The 20,134-nt window shown below is 44.3% G+C and overlaps 1 protein-coding gene across 9 annotated transcripts in view; it reads right to left on the bottom strand.

Moving 5' to 3' along the window:
• SHROOM3 (shroom family member 3) overlaps window positions 1-20,134 on the bottom strand; it is a 349,594-nt gene that overhangs the window by 88,540 nt on the left and 240,920 nt on the right. For 2 of the 9 annotated variants that reach the window (XM_084972585.1, XM_084972588.1), the window contains exon 1: window positions 1,089-1,394. The exons of the other annotated variants lie outside the window; for them this stretch is intronic. The gene's annotated coding sequence lies outside the window, so the exon portion shown is untranslated. Of the gene's footprint in view, window positions 1-1,088; window positions 1,395-20,134 lie in introns of those variants that run through there. 9 annotated transcript variants of the gene reach the window in all.

Raw genomic sequence — 20,134 nt, 5'->3', positions numbered from 1 at the left:
TAGAGTCATACGGAAAAGACTTTTAAAAGACAAGAAGAACCATCAAAATTAATTAAAATGTAAACCAACTTGTGGCGAGATTATTGGAAGGAAGATTTCACCATATGTCTGACCAAGGTACTTTTATTTAATCAGAAACGATCATTTAACCAGTCTTTAAATATTAACTGATTAGAAACAGGAGAAGAGGTCCTGTTGCACCAGGACGTCTCATAGCACTACCTCCATAGAAATTATATGAATGTGGGCACCCAGTCCTGTCCTCTCAAAAGCTTCGGAGCACAGAAGCGCATCACGCTATGATTTAAAAAACAAAACAAAAAAAAAGCCAAAACACATTAGCAAGAGATGGTCACACCCCACCCCCACCGGAAGCTGGATGTATTGAAATTTTATAACCTCGCCCCCACCCCTCAGCAAAGCATTTTTATCTCTCCCGCAACTCAGTCAAGCACGTGTCAGGTATAGTTTCATTTTCATGATTTAACGTTTGCTCCATGACAGTGGAACACACCTTAAAAAAAAAAAAAAAAAAAAAAAACCTGCCTTAAGATCTGGAACAAGTGGAAGGGGGGAGGGGCAGGCATGCCCCTCAAAAGCACACTTGGGCTCTTTCCTACAGAAACAAATCCTGTAAAATTAAGAAAGGCAAGTCGTTCTGAACGCAGTAGGAGCCCTCGGGGGAAGCAATTTATCAAAATTAAAATATTTCACAGATCATTTCTTCTGAAAAGTTTTCAGGCTGTCAATAATCCGCAATTCTTTCGCTCTTGGAGTGGCAGTTTCTGCCTTCCTAATAAATTAAAAAAAAAAAAAAAAAAAAAAAAAAAAAAAAAAAAAGCTAAGGCCCAGAGTGTGAGGAGACCCTCGGGGCGCGCCACCCTCCCCCTCCTCCCAGCAGGCAGCTGCTGGCAAAGGAAGCCCGCCCGGGGGCCCATCCTCACGGATCCAGAGTCGCCGCAGGGACCCACATAGACACCCTTTAGAAAGCAGACGGCGGGTCACCCGCCCTCCCTCCCCAAAGGCGGCAGTGCACCCCGCCGCCCCGGCCACGGGCCAGGGAAAGCGGACCCCAGCCCAGCACTCACCATCGCGCTCGCGGGGCCGCGCGGGGCTCCCGGCCGACGCCAAGTTCAAACCTCACCACGGCTCGGAGGAGGCGGCGCGGGGCATCGCCGGCGGAGCTCGGCCGCGCTCAACAATGGGCCGCTCGGCCGCGCCCTGCGCGGGGGCTACAGCGGCTGCGGCGCGGCGGGCCCGGGGTGCGGGGCTGCGGCTGGTGAAGCCCGGCTCCGGGCCCGGAGGGTGCGGGGGCGCCCGACCACCACGCCTCCCCGGCCGCGGGGGCCGCGCCGGAGGGTCCGCGCGGGCTCGGCGCTCGCCACCAGGTAATCCCACAGGAAGCCTCCCGGATTGGCCCGGCTGCTCAGGACCGGATTTGCATTTCAATGGCAGCGCTGGCTCCCTAAGGTTTGAAAGCGGATTCTGGGCTGCGAGAGCCGGGCTCCGCTCGTCCCTCCGCAGTTAAGGTCCTCGGGTCCTCGTGGTGTTAAGGGGACCGACGCACACACTCCCAGCCTCTGCTTTACCGGTTCACAGTCTGATAGGTGTCTTAATTCCACCTCCCCGCCTGTTTTGAAATGAAGATGAATCGCAAAGCACAATATCAACTTCAAGAAGCCCGCGCTCGCTTTTTAGGGGCTATACAGTTTGTAATTGATCAAATGAAGCATGAATGAAGCAAGGTAAAAAGTTCACAGCTTAAAAAAAAAAAGAAAAAAAAAAAAAAAAAGCTCACGTTACAAGGAAAATAACCATCCTTTTTCTCCAGGTGTCCTTTTTCAGTATAAATCAACCAGAGAGATTCAGGTTATTGCTGATCTCTAATGCTGTTGAAACCTCCCTTCCAAGTTCTTTTGTTTCCACGAGCATCATCTCTAGATGAGGGACAGGTGGTTATTTCAGTGGTTATGAGTGTGATCTTTCAGGAGATTTTGGATTCAGCGTTGCAAACTTTGGCATCTTAGGCAATGCACATATTTGCATCAGTCTTGCATTATGATATGATAGAGGTGCCCACTTAATTTGCTTAAAGAAGGTATGGTGTTATTTTCCATTTCATCGTTCTTCAAAATCTCTTCCAGCCTCTTTCAACTGAGGTAAGATTTTTTTCCCCTAGAGAATACCTTTCTTAATTGCTTTCACATGTCATCTCCAGAGATGAAAATAACAGTAAGGTTTGAAATTGGCTTTATTTTTTCTCACTCAAGCAGAATTTCTGTTAAAATTTCAGGTTCTGTATTTAAGGCAGTAAATACCCATAGAGACACAGAAAAAAGAATGCCTAAAGAGGTAGGAATTAGAAGTCTCAGTTCCCATAGCATTAACACTATTTGCTTTTATGTGGCTGTGCTCTATGTAATATTCTGGCAGAATGCAGAAGTATCAGGGGCTACAGCAAAAACTAAATAAACCTCTTTACTGATATCTTCATGGGCAGGCTCCCCCATTTCCCCAAGGTATTACCCCCCTTAAAATTGCATTTTGTTATTACTACGGTAATACACACACACACACACACACACACACACACACCCGCACACAGTCAGTGAAGTACCCACACACGTTGTTGCTAGCTGTTGGAAGCAAGGAGGCCGATGTTGCCTGTCTTGTGCACTAATGTCCTGTGGGAATCTAGTTTTAGGGGAAGTAGTGGATGCTCAGAACTGAAAGAAATGGTCATGTCCTTATAGCTTAGAAAGGACATTGCCTCTGCCACAATGCTGATGAAATAAGAATTAGCTAAGGACACAGCCAGGAGCTCTGTAGGCAGAAGAGATGAGACCTCCTCTCCTGCTGCTGTTTTATCTTGTTTTCTAAGTGCTCAGGGTCAGGTGAAATCTCCTAAGGGTGGACCAGATCCCTCTATTCCTGTGTGAAACATCACTTTGAATTGGTGATTAAAAATACACTTTGGATACTGAAAACAAATTTATGATTACCAAAGAGGAAAGGGGGTAGGGAAGGAATCAATTAGGAGTTTGAAGTTAGCAGATACAAATTACTATAAATAAAACAGATAAACAATAAGGTGCTACACTATATAGCACAGGGAACTATATTTAGTATCTTGTAATAACCTATAAGGGAAAAAAGTGAAAAAGAATATATATGTATACATGTGCATAATGTTTATACATGCACACACACACATATATGTAACTGAATCACTGTGTTGTCCATCAGAAATTAACACAACTATAATTCAATTTTAAAAGTTAAAAAAAAAAATACTTGGGATCCAAATTTTACCTCTCACAAGACCTGTATTATACCAGTGAAATCCATCACTATGATTGGAGCTCCCTGGGCTTCCACTGTATCACCGAGTCTGGAAGAATACTTTTTACTTGTATCTGTAATTTAGAGGCTTGTAGATGAAAGGAAAACAAACTGTCTCATGGGATCAAAGGTGGACTGGAAATGAGAAATTCTCCAGTGCAATACAGAGTCATTCAAAATTCTCTCTGCATGAGCTAGGGGCAAGTTCCCTCACCTGGTGCCTCAGTTCTTCTGCAAAATGCTCCATCCCTTCCTCACAAAGCATACATGATAAATGACTGTGAAACAACCACATATGTCAAGTGGACATATGGATAAATGCCAAGATGTTTTTTGTCAAGTCATGCTGCCCTTTCGTTCCTGTACCAGGACTACTCTTAGAAATGGTGCATCCCACTAGAAAACAAAGCATTTTATTTTTTTCACATGAAAACAGCTATCTTTCAAGAAATAAAGCTTTAAAAAATGCAAAAATCATTTATGAGGAGGTAACAAATAGGAAAGTACACATGCAGCAACCTGCTCTTTGAATGCTTTTTCTTTTAAGTCATGATTATTTTGTAAAACACCTTTATTGAGATATAATTCTTGTACCACTTGGAAAGAGCCTGCCCCCCAGGCACCCCCCCCCAACAGCCTTCTCTGATTCTGGAGTTGGTAGTGGGAGGAAAAGACCAGGGGCCAGATTGGGTCTCTGACAGCCTGGGGAACCACAGCACCCACCTACACAGAGAAACATCAGCCAGGGTGTGGAAGGTGCAGCCAGGTGGGGGTGGGGGTGGGGGGGGTCATGAGTCCAAAGCAGGGGTGGTGACAGGAGCTAATGGCGCTGAGGCAGCCGGCACAGGCTCTGTATGCGCTCATGGGTCCAATAATTTTCCTCCCATCTCGCTTAAATAGTTCGACCTACAGACCCAAATTTCAGTGTGAGTTAAATATGACAACCTAAAAATATTTTAAATCGTATTAGCCTGAGGATCTAGCACAATTCAGAATCGTCTGGTTTATACCGTATATACATTTAGATGTGTTTTTTCTACTACAATTGTCAGGTCTTGTTACTAAGGAGAAACCTGAGAACAAAATAATCTTTTTCAAACAAAAAGCTTAAGAGATTTCAGATTATTTCCATATATCTCTAAATTTCTGCCTCAGCAATGATTCTTTGATTATTTAATTTTAATCGTTCTAATACATTTAATTAATTATATCTTTAAAGAAACTGCATATAGAAATCATATACATGATTCAGGTTCTGAATTTGTGTGTGTGTGTCTTTTTGTCTTTTCTAGGGTTGCACCCATGGTATATGGAGGTTCCCAGGCTAGGGGTCCAATGGGAGCTGTAGCCGCCGGCCTACACCAGAGCCACAGCAATTCGAGATCCAAGCCGTGTCTGCGACCTACACCACAGCTCACGGCAACGCCAGACCCTTAACCCACTGAGAAAGGCCAGGGATCGAACCCGCAACCTCATGTTCCTAGTCGGATTCGTTAACCACTGAGCCATGACAGGAACTCCTGAATTTTTTTTTAACAAATTAACTTCTTTTCTGTATTATGATAGTAAGTTTTATATGTTGTACTTGGTTAAATTTCACTTATAAATAGTCTACCATTACTTTTATACTTTAGAATATGAAACTAAACTTCACCTAGAAATAATCAACATTACTTCTTACCAATTCAGTTTTGCACCTTTCTATTTTTCCAAAGAAACATAAACTAAGTTGTCATGTGAAAAATATAACTACTTGAAACATGAGTCTTTGCTAAATAGACTGCCTTTGCCATAGCTATGCAATAAATTCCCTGGTTCCCTGGTTCATCTGTCCTCTTATTTTGGATGTGGACACCTTAGAAAAACGATGTCAATATCCATTAAATATTGAAAAATTCTATGGACTGTTTAATGGTCAGTATAAGCACAACCAAGAAAGAATATACTGGAAACATAAATTGTTTGCTTCAGAGAGAAAATATTAGGAAAGAACATATGGTGTGCTTCCTTCTCAAATGGGTATTTGGGTATATAACTTTTTTTTTTTTTTTGTCTTTTAGGGCCACACCCGTGGCATATGGAAGCTCCCAGGCTAGGGGCTGAATTGGAGCTGCAGCTGCTGGCCTACGCTACAGCCACAGCAGCTGGGGATCCAAGCCACATCTACAACCTATACCACAGCTCACGGCAACGCCGGATCTTTAACACTGAGCGAGGCCAGGGATCAAACCTGAGTCATGGATGCTAGTCAGGTTCGTTAACCACTGAGCCACGACTGGAACTCTAGTTTATAACTTCTAATGTCATATTCCCTTCGATAAATATATTGATTTTTTGAACGACTCACAGCGAAATGTGAAAAACAAATAAACAGCCACCCTACCAAATAAAATGTTAAAATGGAAATTGAAAGTAAGGAAACACACCAAAGACAGCTCCAAACCTGGGGAGGAATTGATTTCATAAAGTGGTGATTGGAACATGAAAGGGGAAAACTCTATCATTTCTTGAGCTTTTCAGCACTAGTTACCCCTCTACCACAGGCTCTTCCCATAAATACTCAGCAAGCCCCCAAGTCCTCTGAGCGACACCTCCTTCACTCTCTCTCCCTACTGAAGGCATCTGCTGCCTCTAGCGGCTGATTCACATTGACCAGGGCACCTCTGTTTTCTGCTGTTCTTTGTAGCCTCAGGACCAGGGCCCCAAGTAAGGGCCTCTACGCAACCTCGTTATTATCCAGAAAGCTACTTAGAATCTTGCAGAGGTCAGAACCCAAGGAAAAGAGAGGGGAGAACTAGGTAGGCAAAAGCTCACTTGCCGTGTGTGTCACTACAAATGCATGTTGGTACAGCACTCAATGGCAGCATGCATGGCTTTGTGGGTCAGATTTGGGACCCAGCATGAAACCCGTGTCTAAACAGAAGCAAAAAGGAAGGACAGAACAACAACAGACCTAGCAGAGTCAGACTTGAAGGAACAGCCTTCGATGGTGAGGGTATAGCAAGTTTTTGTCCTCATGACATACAGGAGACAAAGGCCATTTTCAATGCTATGGGGGGGAGCGGTCACTAAGAACCATCACTCAGGTCGGCAGCCTCAAGTCATTCAGGAGACAAGGACTGACAGCCTTCTCTTTGGAAAGTCTTGCTTGAAAGACTAGAAATGCATCTTGAAGATTGGAAACAACCTAAATGTTCATGTAGAAAATGCTTAAATTGGAGTTCCCGTCGTGGCGCAGTGGTTAACGAATCCGACTAGGAACCGTGAGGTTGCAGGTTCGATCCCTGGCCTTGCTCAGTGGGTTAAGGATCCAGCATTGCCGTGAGCTGTGGTGTAGGTTGCAAATGTGGCTTGGATCACGTGTTGCTGTGGCTCTGGTGTAGGCCGGTGGCTACAGCTCCAATTGGACCCCTAGCCTGGGAACCTCCATATGCTGCGGGAGCGGCCCTAGAAAAGGCAAAAAGACAAAAAACAAAACAAACAAACAAACAAAAAACACTTAAATTAATTGTGCAGCATTTAATAGGAAAGAGATGGACCTACATTTAGTGACATGGAGCAAAGGCCAGATCATTAAGTACAAAAGCTTCCCATTGGCTGTGTACATACACATTAAACACAATATTTAGTACATGTTTTATGAAAGGCCAGAAAAACTTCTGGAAGGAAAGGCAGAGCTATTCCTGGGGTGTGGGACTGCAGGGTGAGGACCTGTGGGGAGAAACACAAATTTATCTTCTGCTTTCAAACACCTATAGCGTCTGGGCATTTTTTAGAAAACCAGAAGCATGATTGACCCTTTGAATTAAACGTATGCAATAAAGATTTGACTAATTTAAAAAGCACCTTGTGTTCTGAAATCTTTCAACCATGTAAGTTATTTTTGATTAACGGAATATGACTTTCTGCTCCCTCCTTTCCTCTGTGCGTTCTTAGGGTGAGGCTTTGTAAGACAGCGAGGCAACCCAGGAAACACAGTTTGGACATGAAGCTTCAGCTGAATCCAATTTCCTGAGAGCCTGGGTACTCCAAGGCTAATGTGGAAAGACAGAAGAGAAGGTGGAAAATGAAAAATAGAGACAGAGAGGCGTTCCCATTGTGGCTCAGCAATAACGAACTCAACTAGTATCCATTATGACGAGGGTTCAATCCCTGGTCTTGCTCAGTAGGTTCAGGATCTGTGAGCTGTAGTGTAGGTCGCAGACCTGGCTTGGATCTGGCGTGGCTGTGGCTGTGGCTGTGGCTGTGGTGTAGGCTGGCAGCTGTAGCTCCAATTCAGCTCTGAGCCTGGGAACTTCCACATGCCATGGGTGCGGCCCTAAAAAGACAAAAGAAAAAATAGAGAAGCGGAAGAAAGAGAGAAAAAAGAGTTGGGAAGAGAAAAGGGTGAAAGAACGAGAGACGGTAGCTACTAGAAAGCGAAACAAGGGGAGGGCAGGAGAGAAATAAATGGAAACATCTGGGGTTTGCTTTTGGCGCAGCAGGTTAAGGATCCAGCGTGGTCACTGCAGCAGCTCTGGTTGCAGCTGTAGCTTGGGTTTGATTCTTGGCCCAGGAAATTCCACACACCACGGGCGTGGCCAAAAACTAAATCCAACTCCCAATCAACTATGATAAAAAAAAAATTTTTTTTTTAAAACCAACTCCCCAAACATGAAGATGTGCTTGAACACATGTGTGAGACACAAGGGAGCACGTTCACGAGGTTATTAACCAAAGTTACCTGGGAGAGGTGGGAAGGGGGAAATACTAACTTTTTCATTTTACTTTCATTGTGTTGTAGGATTTGTTACAAGATCAAATAATAAAATGAAAAAAATAAAGAAACGGACAACTACGAAGAAGAAAAAAAAAAACTTCAGCAAACCCACCTTTGATTGCAACTTGGGCATGTCACAGCCTCAAACCTTTACCCTCCACCTAGATGAATCGTCTAACAAATATGATATTTGTTATCAGAGGAGTTTATCTAATGTGAAATAATAAGAGCTGTCAGGGAAAAACTGAATAGAAAGGTATGCAATTCTAGAAGTGACCAGATTTCTATCCCACCAGCATCTTGGATGGCCATGTCAAGAAATTAAATAAAAATCAACCAGGACTTCACTGGCTGATAACTGTCAGCAGTTCTGGTCACTGCTCATGTATGCACGCAGTCTCCACTTATTATTGCTGTGTCACTGATGCCATTACACCCTTTTCTGGAACCAGGAATTAATTTCTATACCTACAATAATCCGACTATAATGCAGGGAGAGTCTAGTTCTGGACATGATTTAGATGATACCATTAAACTTTCAATTGCACTTATATTTTAGTTGGCAGAATATCATTCAGAAAGTTTCAGAAGAGCTTAGGTACAGGAACTTTCCCACTCGCCTGTCCCTCCTCTTCCTTCTGTATTTCCTTCTTTTTCCTTGATCCATTTCAATTCAAATACCACCTACTGAGCACCTGCTAAGTGCAGAGCATTGAAGATATCAGGATGGATGAGGCTTGAGCTCTGACTTCAAGGAGCTCAGTTCAGTGGAAAACAGATATCTAAAGAAATTATTTCGGAGTTTCAGTCGTGGCTCAGTGGTTAACGAACCAACTAGCCTCCATGAGGATGAGGGTTCGATCCCTGGCCTCACTCAGTGGGTTAAGGATCCAGCATTGCCACGAGCTGTGGTGTGGGTTGCAGACACTGCTCGGATCCCACATTGCTGTGGCTGTGGTGTAGCCCAGTGGCTACAGCCCTGATTGGATCCCTAGCCTGGGAACCTCCATGTGCCATGGGTGAGCCCCTAAAATGACAAAAAACAAAAAAGAAAAAATTGATTTCAGTACCACGTGATAAGAATAGTTTCGGCTGTTGGGCAAGAGCAAGGATTGGATTCAAGAGCTGGCTGGGGGTGTGCCTCTACTGATCTCACCAAGCCTCAGTTTAAAATAAGAATAATTAGACCTCCCATAGGTTTTTGCGAAGATCTACATGAACGAATCACAAGGGTGTGTGTCTGGAGGGCAGGGCTAATAGTGAGATATTAATGGTTCTTATTCGCCCCATTGAATTTCCTCACAGTCCTGTCTTTCCTCCCAGGTGGTGTCACTCATTGATCAAGGCAGGCATGACTCAGCAGCATTTTTATAACGAAAGAATCCAGGCTTAAGATTTGAGCGACTACTCCATTAGAGCCAGGATTTCTTCAACAGACATTACAGCGTTCCAGGACTGACCAAACAGGGCAAGGAGAGTCAGAAGGGAAGGGGAGACAGAAGCTGGAACAACCTCTGAGTCCTACACAACGTAAGACCAAGGCTGCAGATAGGCTTGGGGATCTGAAAGCAGCAAGTCTATGGATCCTGCCTCCAAGCAAGAGTTTGGAGAACTGGCTTAGCCCCAGAGTGGCTGGGAACTCAGCACAGAGCAGGAGTCAAAGAAACGTCTGCATGGCACACCTTGGTAGTAGAGTGGCTCACACTTTCACCAGCGCCCAGCCCAGCGTGGTCCAGGAGAGGCAGAGTGTTTCTGGTAAAGCCCAGAGGGCACAGATGCCTGATGGATCTGGGGAGCCTGCAGATACGACCATCCCAGTTTGTGTGGTGACCAGACGTGTCAGACACCAGCACGGGGAGATGGTGATGTGGAAGACAAAGGTGCAACTTTACCCGATTTTCCTGCAACACACACACACACACACACACACCTGGACTCTGACTAAGCCCCTCACAACTCAGCTGAAACCCCAGGAGCTGGAGGAGACTCTGAACTGAGTTTCTGTCTCCCTGCTGAATGAGGACTCAAAAGAGAAACTATAGTCAATTTTTCTTTCTTTCTTTCTTTCTTTTTTAGGGCCACACCTGCAGCCTACAGAAATTCCCAGGCTAGGGGTCTAATTGGAGCTATAGCTGCCAGACTACACCATAGCCACAGCAATGCCAGATCCAAGCTGAGTCTGTGACCTATACCACAGCTCCGGGCAATGTCAGACCCTTAACCCACTGAGCAAGGCCAGGGATCGAACCCACAACCTCATGGATGCTAGTCGGGTTTGTTACCACTGAGCCAAGACAAGAACTCCCAGAAAAATCCACTTTCTAAATTCACGTGTAAAAAGTCCAGGTCAAGCACAGTTCAAACAATGAAATCTCATCAGCTTAAAAGTGACTGTACCTGTTTGTGTTGGAGAAAGGGTTTTTCCTTTTCAACCCTGAAGCGCTGAGCAGGGTTGATGTGAACTACAGCTGCCAACCTCCCATCAGCAGCAACCACCTTCGGGAAGAAGGTGACTGTGTGCTTGGTATGTGAAGGGCATTTGACTCCTGGAAAAGACATGTGACCTAGGTGACAATGAGTGCTGACCGCCCAGAATCCTGAAAGGTAAAACCCCAGAAGTGACAGGTCCTTCAGAGCGTGGGTTCACCTGGAGTACATTCAAATACTGGAATGTCCTTGTCGCCAGGGAAGTGGGGCGGCTGGACAAGGGCGTTCAGGGCTGAGCCAGCCAGCAACAATCTAACCTGCGCCTGCGCAGAAGCATGAACGTGAATTGCCGTCAAGGCAAGTGCGTGTCTGAGCTGACGGTGGCCAAGAAGCCTATGAACAGAGGACTGTAATTTTCTGGGACATCATCCAAAATGTTTTGATGCAAGCTGTAAACCCTGTTTTTTTTTTTTTTTTTTTTCTTCCTTTCCAGAAAAATATTCGTTAAGTTTCTGAAAATATAGATGGAGATAAATAAGGACCGGAGGCGGGGCGGGGGGAGGTGAGGAAGGGAAACATAACCAATTTAGGGATGGAATTCAGTGCGATTTCTGTCACTGGTTTGCAGCTTGTATTTTTAATAAGAACTGCTTCCTTGTCTGAGAACCCGCGTGGTGCCGGGTGAGGGAAAAGAGCCACTGAGACTGGGCGGGAGATGAGAGATCAAAAGGGAGAAAAATTAGGCAGAGCTGACTTGCGATGAAAAGAGCTGCACTCCTGGAGGGCTGTAGGTGGAGGGTTTAAAGCCCAATGGAGGTATCTGAATCTAATCCTATGTAATACATAAGGAGAAAATAGAATTGGAAATGCAGATGGGTGATACTGTTATAAACTGGCATACAAACTGAACAAGTGGTTTACAGAAATCTGCCCCTTTTTTTTTTTTTTTTTTTTTTTTTGCCAGACCCTCGGCATATGGAAATTCCTGGGCTAGGGGTTGAATCTGACCACAGCTGCAACCTACACCAGAGCTGCAGCAATGCCAGATCCTTAATCCATTGCACCGGGCCAGGGATCAAACCTGCGCTGCCCAAAGACCACACCAGACACTTAACCCGCTGCACCATAGCAGGAACTCCTACAGAAGTCTGTCTTAAGGTCTACAAGTATCATGTTATTCCACTTCTTGCAAACCTCTTATTACTTATAAAGAACTGCTTCCCTGACCAAGAGAATTCATCAAAGACACCATCAACGATTTGTTCACAATGACCCAAAGCATCGACAAAATCAAAACGATTTTTCAAAATTGCTCATTGAGGAGTTCCTGTCGTGGCTCAGTGGAAACAAATCCAACTAGGAACCATGAGATTTTGGGTTTGATCCCTGGCCTCACTCAGACGGTCAAGGATCCATGCATTGCCACGAGCTGTGGTGTAGGTCGCAGACAAAGCTTGGCTCTGGCGTTGCTGTGGCTGTGGTGTAGGCCGGTGGCTACAGCTCTGATTCGACCCTAGCCTGGGAACCTCCATATGCTGCAGGTACAGCCCTAGAAAAGGCAAAATAAAATAAAATAGCTCATTGTTTTGGCACTTCTGGTCTTTCCATTATATCAGAATTTTAGACCTTCCAAAAAGGACGTCTTATTAATCTTATTCATGGCACTGACATCTATTCTCCCAACTGGGTTTTCATCCTAAGATTGAGTTATATGAAGTCTTGAATACACATAAGTATGTAAATGACATCAATATGGCATATAATGCTTTACAAATAACCCAAATGGTACAGAAGTGTATCTTCAAGAGATAATAACAAGAAAGTTGCTCAAATAAAAACAACTGGAATTTCTGAAATGTAGAGGACTTGCTTTGATAATTTACTGCCACTGAGGTTTAGACAACGTGGTATTTACCGTCTACATGTTTTTCAAAAGGAGTTGCATCCTCTTTAGTGCTTTAGGTTTTAAAAAAAAATCACCTTATCTTCATTTGTAAACTTAATTTTGAAAATCCAATATTCCACTAGCTAGTTGTCAGTTTCACTGGTCTTGAAGTATTAACATCTCTGGCTCTTGAAATAAAAACAAAAAGTAAAGGAGTTCCCATTATGGCTCAGTGGTTAATGAATCTAAGAACCATGAGTTTGCAGGTTTGATCCCCAGCCTCGCTCAGTGGGTTAAGGATCTGGCATTGCTGTGAGCTGTTGTAGAGGTTGCAGACACGGCTCGGATCTGGCATTGCTGTGGCTGTGGCATAGGCCAGCAGCTACAACTCCGATTAGACCCCTAGCCTGGGAACCTCCATATGTCACGGGTGTGGCCCTAGAAAAGACCAAAAAAAAAAAAAAATTTAAAGGTAGCTGCTGTTTACTTTTTTGGCAGTCTCACTCTATTGGCTTAAAGAAGCCTATTAGTCTCTCCTTATTTTTTTAAAAACTCACAAACTATGTGCTTTAAAAAAATAAAAGATTCCAGCCACCAAGCACCAATAATAGTTCATTTTCTAGGATCTTTTTCATTTGCCTCACATGACACAGTTTTGTTTTCTACTTTCACATGCAGATTCCAGCAAGGGGAAAATTTTCCTTGCCTTTCCAGCTTATTTGCTTCTGAGCACAACTTTCTCCCAGGAGGTGTTCAGGAAAGAGTCCCAGCCCAAGCCGGATGTCAGTGTTATTCCACATACTTTAGGGCTCTCGCCTAAGAACCAGAAGATAAGATGGGAGAGACAATTTATTTTTAAAGTTCTTGTAATCAGCACCTTTGGGAGGTGTCCAAAGTGTGCTTATATTGGCCAAAGGCAATTAGGTGCAGAGTCCCAGGCAGACTCTCGTAGGCTGTTGGCTGCCGTTTCTCCGTGGGAGACTCAAAGAACCGAGCATAGCCTATCAGTAATAGTAACAGGAATAGTAACATTTATTTTGTGCTCAGTATTAGTGTAGCAGATGCCTGAGGATTTACATACCTTATTTCCAATGACAGTAATGCCCCGAGGTAGCTATTCCTAGTCTCATTTCATAGAAGAGAAAACGAAGCTCAGATTTTACAGAACTTGCCAAAAAGCCAACCGAGTAGAAGGGGCAGAATTAAGAACCAGACTCCACAGCCCAGGCCTCGCTCTCACACTATCCTGCATGACCAAGAGGACACTCAGGTTACGCCACTTTCATCAGGGGCGAGGTTTTGCTGGCTCCCAGAAGGTGAAGGAAAGTAGGTATATCTATTCTCTGTTGGCAGACTTCATTGTCATTCCGAGCACCCAGGAAAAAAACAGCCTCTTTTATTTTTTATTTTTTTGGCCATTTCTTGGGCCACTTTCTCGGCATATGGAGGTTCCCAAGCTAGGGGACAAATCGGAGCTGGAGCCACTGGCCTACACCACAGCCACAGCAATGTGGGATCTGAGCTGTGTCTGTGACCTACACCACAGTTCATGGCAATGACGGATCCTTAACCCACTGAGCAGGGCCAGGGATCGAACCTGCAACCTCATGGCTTCTAGTCGGATTCATTAACCACTGAGCCATGAAGGGAACTCCAAAAAACAGCCTCTTAAAAACCCTTTTTTGTCTATATGTCTAATGAAGGGGGTGCAAAGCCCCAGATCTCTCCAGAATGCTCTTTTTCCTTAAATAGAAAGTGACTACATCTTTCCCTTCAAAATTGTGCCTTTTCCCAGTGAAGGGCACTTCACTTGGCCTGATTCCATTCATATCGACATGGCTGTAAGGGACAGAGTTTTCCTAGTTGCCTCTAACGAGCCCAGTAACTAGCGTTTGGCGAGCAGGCCTGGGTTTCCCTCCTTGGTGCCTTACCAGCATTTTCCTTTGGGTGGAGATTCCTTCCTCGACCCTGATCTCTGCTAAGGGTATTCTAGCCAACTTCCGAGGACCTGCAAGATGTATTCCTTCCTCAAGGAAAGTTCTCTGATCCTTCACCAAAAGCAAGTTCTCCTCCTCGGAATGTTCCAAAGCACATCACTCAGCCATCGTCTATAGCCCGTATCACATTTCACCTGGAAGAGAGCACCTGATGCCATTAAGACAAAACTCTCCCTTCCCAGACTAGATGTTTAAGAGCGGAGATGATGCTTCCTTCGTCTCTGACGTCCAAGGTGCACAGCACATGACAGTACGCGGTGAATTAATGTTTGCAGGCCATTACACCCATGCCCAGCATCTCATTTTAATGAGTCCAGGTTGTTTTGTCCCCCTTTGTTTATGTCAGTCCTATTCTTTTCTTTCCTTTTTTTTTTTTTTTTTTTTGTCTTTTCTAGGGCCGATCCTGTGGCATACGGAGGTTCCCAGGCTAGGAGTCTAATTGGAGCTGTAGCCACTGGCCTACACCACAGCCACAGCAACGCCAGATCTGAGCTGCATCTGTGACCTACACCACAGCTCACGGCAACGCTGGATCCCTAACCCACTGAGTGAGGCCAGGTATCGAACCTGCAACCTCTTGGTTCCTAGTCGGATTCGTTAACCACTGAGCCATGATGGGAACTCCTAATGTCGGTCTTATTCTTATAAGACCTTTCCCCATTCACTGTAGCCTTCCCCTACCCAACCCGGGGAATTTATGAACTAAATTCTTAGTGCTTCTATACTGCGTTGAAGCACGATTTGTTTTATTATGTTCATGCTCCATGTGCCCTGTATTTCCTTATGATATGTATTTCTGGGGCTTGTGTCTGTCCGGATGATGCTATTACTCCTGCTGTGAATGATTTTCATTGAACAAACACTGTGTCTCAGGCTCTGCTGAATGCTTCATTTACCTTATCCTGTTCCTTACAGAACTTCAGGGGCCCTGACTTTGTTCCTTGGCCTGTATCAGCCTGCAGCCTTCTCTAGTGGAATGCACTCCAGGGTTCTGACAACCAGACAGACGGTAAGACACTAGGAGGTAGAGACGGCATCTTTCTTACTCATGTCTATTGCAGTGCCTGGCAGAGAACAAATCCCCAAAACACGTTCCATAGGAGTGCTGGAGTTATACTGAGTTCACAAAACAAAGAGTGCTTTAAAACCTGTTTTTAGAAATACCAGCAGAGGGGGAGCTCCCGTCGTGGCTCAGTGGTTAACAAAGCTGACCAGCATCTATGAGGATGCGGGTTCAATCCCTAGCCTTGAGCAGGGGGTTAAGGATCTGGCGTTGCCATGAGCTGTGGTGTGGGTCGCAGACACGGCTCCGGTTTGACCCCTAGCCTGGGAACTTTCATAGGCCGTGGGTGCGGCCCTAAAAAGACCAAACAAAGAAATACCAGTGGACATTTCATAATTATCGAGTGAGAACTGGTCCCCTATCAGTATGGGAACTGCCAGATTAAGAATTCTACTATTAAAAAAAAAAAAAAAAATCCTGAGATCCCCACTCTCCGTTAAATGGATGAGTTTTAGGCAAAAGCATGAAAGGCCGTGCTAAGAATCTTGACTGCAAGCTTCCCTCCTGCTCCCTGCCCGCACCCCGCCTTGTTTATCTCTGGTCTGTACTCCTATTTGCGTCTAAAGAGAGCACTGGTCTCCTCTTCATGAGCTGGAATGAAAAGATCTGATGGGAACTTAAAAGCTCCCCCACAGGAAACTGTCTAAGCCCGTGATTTACATCCTGGTTTTCTTATTAACTAACTGCCAGGTTTCGGAAAACTGGAGCCAACCCAAGTGGGGACCCTGGCAGCTGGTGTGAAGCGTGAGACCAGAGACCAGAGAGTCACAGTGGCTAAGAGTTGGGGGTCGGGGCGGGGGGCGGGGGGGAACGACGAGGAGGCTGGGGAGGTTGGAGGGAGGAAATGGCTTCTGTAAATGTACCTGTGCTCCCGGTAAGAAGGATGGTTCTATGCGGTTAGAGGACAACTCACCCCTGATCCCTGCATAAGGGGGGAGTCAGGGAGGCCAGTCTACCAAGGGTTCAAGGGCAGGATCTGTTTCCTCCTTCACCTATCTTAGAATGTGTAGGAGAGAGGAAAAGATGAGTAATCGAAAGAAATGCAAACAGGCGATCACTGTGCACGGAAAACAGATAGCTTTTCCATGACATGAGAAACACTTCAAATTTTGACTTCCTGACAGATGAGGTAATGAGGACATCACACAGAATCCGAAGACTTTGTCTGATTAATTGCAATTTGTAAAACGACAGTAAAGGGGGGAAAAAGGGGAGGTGTCGTTTCATGGGCAGAGAGTTTCAGTTTTGCAAAATGATGTTCCGAGATGTCGCACAACCATGTGCATCTACTTGGCGCTTTATAATGGCTAAGATGGTAAAGTTCGTGTTATTTGGGTTTTTTTTTTTTTTAACCACAATTAAATTTTTTTGAAAACTTAAAAAAAATGAAAGAACAAAAAATAAAAAGAAAATAACCAATTCTATTCCAAAGATGAAAATGCATTACTCTTCTTTTGCCCCCCCCCAACCCTTATTCCCTTAGTGAGTCATCTCGTGTTATACATAAATATTCTCTCTCTTTATGTGGACAAAAGGGGGAAAAAGAGAAATACTCAGTATCTGCAGAAGCAGAGAGGGCAATTGTGGATCTTCCTCTTTCTGTGGTTCTCTTTGAACCACTGGCCAATACGATGTTTTTGAAATTGCATGTGTATACTGGGTAACAAACAGCAAAGAAGCGTCTGAAGTCCAAAGAATAGGCTACATTAAGTCCTTACTACTCAATTCCCAATCAAAAGTCTCATAGAGATTTGGAAAGTTAACAACCGTGGACAGTCATGCCAACAGGCAAAATCAGGACCGATGCAATCGCCTTCCTAATTCTTCTTCCTCTCCCTTGGCCCATCCCGTTGTTTTCGTTCTCATCCAGTTGGGAGGCTGAGCTGTTTATATTGACTGATTTAATTTAGGGAAGGGACTGTTTTTGAATCTGGCCTGGTTTGCAGTTTTTCTCTTTTGGAGATGGGTGTTTGTTGATCAAAGCGACAAACAACAGTGTTGTTTTAATTTATGCTTCCTTTAGTTCTGCAAATTTGGGGAGGAGGGCTTTTTTATAAGAGGTAATGAGGCAGAATCCTCTTAATGGCAAGGATATTTTCTCACCAAATTAAAACCCATGTATGCTTTTTAAAAAATAATGAAATAAAAGTAGCTTTTCTTCGGGAAGCAAATAAATTTTAAAGTAAGAAACTTCCCACACAGTTTGAGCTTGCTGTTCCTATCAATACAGGCTTGGGAAGGGGATACGAGGATATTTTCTTTTCTTTCTTTCTTTCTTTCTTTTCTTTTCTTTCTCTTTCTTTTTTTTCCCAAACTTGAAGTAACAGAATAATTTACAGCAACAAGAATCTGATCAAAACATTTAAGACATATGCTTGCTAAAGCAATAATCTTAAATGCCAATAGCAGGAACAGAATTTTTTTCTTTTCTATTTCTCTGAAAAAAATATAAATATATGTAAATATATTTCATTTTTCAGCCATGCCCATGGTATGTGCAAGTTTCCAAGCCAGGGACTGAACCCATGCCACAGCAGTGATCTGAGCCGCTGCAGTGACAATACCAAATCCTTAACCCACTGAGGCACCAGAGAACTCTCTGAAAATGTATTACTTTATTTTAGTCAAATGAGCTCAGAACTTTGTGCAAATACCACTTCATTAATATTAGTCCCATGTATACAATGAGACTAGAAAATTTTGCTATGTTTTATTTTTTTAAGAGGGACAAACCATCTTGACTTTCTCACAGCATCATTAATGGAAATAGTACATACAGCTTCTATGTCCTAGATCAGAACTCTGAAAAACACTCTTTCCCTTAAGTGTGGAGACCATGGCATCACATAAATAAGAAAAGTCAATACCAGCTAAACCTGTCTCCCTATGATGTTCCTTTCTGGGTGTTCATTCGTCTAAAATGCATGTTTTATTGAGCAACTACTATGCCATGGGCACTGTGTGATGGAATCTGTCTATCAAGCTGGAGAACCACGGGAAAGCATCCCGAACCAGAACTGAGGGATTAGGAAAGGATTCTAAGCTGTGGGCCAGGAAATGAATGGGCATTAGCTGGGCAAAGAGAATGGAGGGAAGAGAGCCCAGCAAAACCTAGGCATGGAAAGAGATCGGTATGGCTGGAGTGGAGCACAAAAAAGAAGTGGCAAAGAGGGCTGGACACAAAGGCTTGGGCAGACACTGGACATGAAGGTCTGGTCACGTCCTGGTCAGGAGTTGGAAGTTTTTTTGTTTTTGTTTTGTTTTTTAGGGCCACACCTGTGGCATATGGAAATTCCGAGGCTAGGGGTCAAATCGGAGCTACAGCTGCCAGCCTACACCACAGCCAGAGCAAAGCGGGATCCGAGCTGTGTCTGTGACCTACACCACAGCTCATAGCAACACCAGATCCTTAACCCACTGAGCAAGGCCAGAGATCGAACCTGCAACCTCATGGATACTAGTCAGGTTTGTTAACCTCTGAGCCACGAAGGGAATTTCAGGAGTTTGAAGTTTATATACAAAGCAATGGGAAGGCGTTGCAAGTTTTCAAGCAAACCAATGGGGTCAGGTTTGCACTTCAGAAAGATCACTTTGCCTGCAGTGGCCACGGATGGGAGAGAGGCAAGGCCAGTGGACCAGTTAGGATGTGACCACAGGAATGCAGCCTAAGGGTCTGTCGTCCTTTCACCCTAGAAAGCAAGCTCCATGAGGGCAGGGCTTTTTGTTCGTTTACTCACTATGTAACCAGCACCTAGAAGAGTGGGTGCCACATAATATTTGTTGAACAAATAAATAGTCTGAAATAGAGTAATGCCAGAGAGGATTTAAGAGGAGGGTAGATGGGGAGAAAAATTAGGAAGCGGACTAGCCTTGTTAATCTTTGTGAAATTTGTTGTTAGTTTTTTCAGTCATGCCCCTAGGCCAGGGATTGAACCAGCACCACAGCCATGACAAAGCCCAATCCGAAACACACTGCACCCCAGGGAACTCCTGCGAAACCTTTAAAATCTCTTTCTTGATATAAATAGTCAGGCCTCTTTGCATCCTTTCCAAAATAAATCCATTTGATTCAATATAAAATATCTAAGTTACTTTCTAAAATAAGATGCTCACTTTGTATAAATCAATGATTTTTGGTAAATTCACAGAGTTGTGCAACCATAGCCATAATCCAGTTTTAGGACATTTTCATCACCTCAGAATGTCCCCTTATGCCTAGGCCCTGCTCTCGCCTCCAACTTCAGGCAACTCCTGATCTGTTGTTTGTCTCTACAGCTTTGCCTTTTCTAGATGTTTCAAATACATGGAATCATATATGATGTAATCTTTTAGGCCTGGTTTCTTTCACTTAGCATGTTTCTGAGTTCTGCTATGAACATCTGTGCGCAAGTCTTTTGGGTGGCCAGACAGAGGCCCTGATAATGAGCATTAAATATAGGAGGTGCTGAGACAACTGGCGGGCTCAAGATTTCAAGCTTGGGCGGCTGGAGGGATGGTGATACAATTCACTGAAATGGGGAAGAGCAGATGAGAAGCAGCTTTGATGGCAAGGTGACCTCCATTTTGGTCAAGTGCCTGGGAGCCCGAGGCGGGTAGGCCCAGGAGGCAGGTGACAGGAGGGTCTGGAGGGTTAGCTTCTTCAAACTGTCCACAAAAGGCCC

The sequence above is a fragment of the Sus scrofa genome, chromosome 8 (genome assembly GCF_054392235.1).
Source record: "Sus scrofa isolate SSC_HxYL_T2T_F1_AM1 chromosome 8, Sscrofa_HxYL_maternal_Yorkshire_Landrace_v2.0, whole genome shotgun sequence".
Lineage (NCBI taxonomy): Eukaryota > Metazoa > Chordata > Mammalia > Artiodactyla > Suidae > Sus > Sus scrofa.
Note: the sequence above shows the minus strand (reverse complement) of the source record. Positions and strands in the feature narration are given on the sequence as shown.